Consider the following 675-nt stretch of genomic DNA (forward strand, 5'->3'; position numbering starts at 1 on the left):
GTTCGGAGCATACTGACTCCGAAATATAGCCTCCTGAAAAGCAAAGGTGCGGTGTACGCCAAGAAGGTCATGTGTTGGGCTGAGTTATCGGCCGCTCAGCTCGGGGCCCAAGTGGCTACCCACTGCATGGTGGTAAGTCTCATTTTATTTCTTCAATTTTGTGCTTGTAACTTTATTGGTATTTAACTTATGTTCTTTCGGTAGGTTAACTCCGACGTGCACACCCTGGCGTACCAATCCGAGCTGCACCTGAAGCGGGCTCTAGCAGTTGAGTGCTCATCTCGCGAAGCTCATATCGAGCTAAATCTAGCTCGTAGCAAGATCAATCAGCTGGAGAATGATGCACGGGCTAAAAAATAGCTCATTTTGGTGCTGATGTCGGATAAGGTGGCGTTGAAGCGTGATGTGGAGAACCTCGAGGCCCTCGTCCGGGGGCGAATCGAGATTCTTCTTAAGGCCATGGAGAAAGCTAAAGTCAAGGCCGTTGAAGAGTATAAGAGATTGGAGGAGTTCAAAGGAGAGCTTATCGAGGCCAAGTCGAAGGGCTACCGCAAAGGCTTCAAGCTCAGTAGGTGGCTAACCATGTGCGAGTTCCCACAGCTCGCTCTTAGTGCCATCACCACCTCACGGATCACGGAAGAGATGGCCCTTGAAGCCGCTGAAAACCCAGACTCT

This window comes from Nelumbo lutea, chromosome 3, assembly GCF_056320005.1.
Source record: "Nelumbo lutea isolate HS-2025 chromosome 3, American lotus-T2T, whole genome shotgun sequence".
NCBI lineage: Eukaryota > Viridiplantae > Streptophyta > Magnoliopsida > Proteales > Nelumbonaceae > Nelumbo > Nelumbo lutea.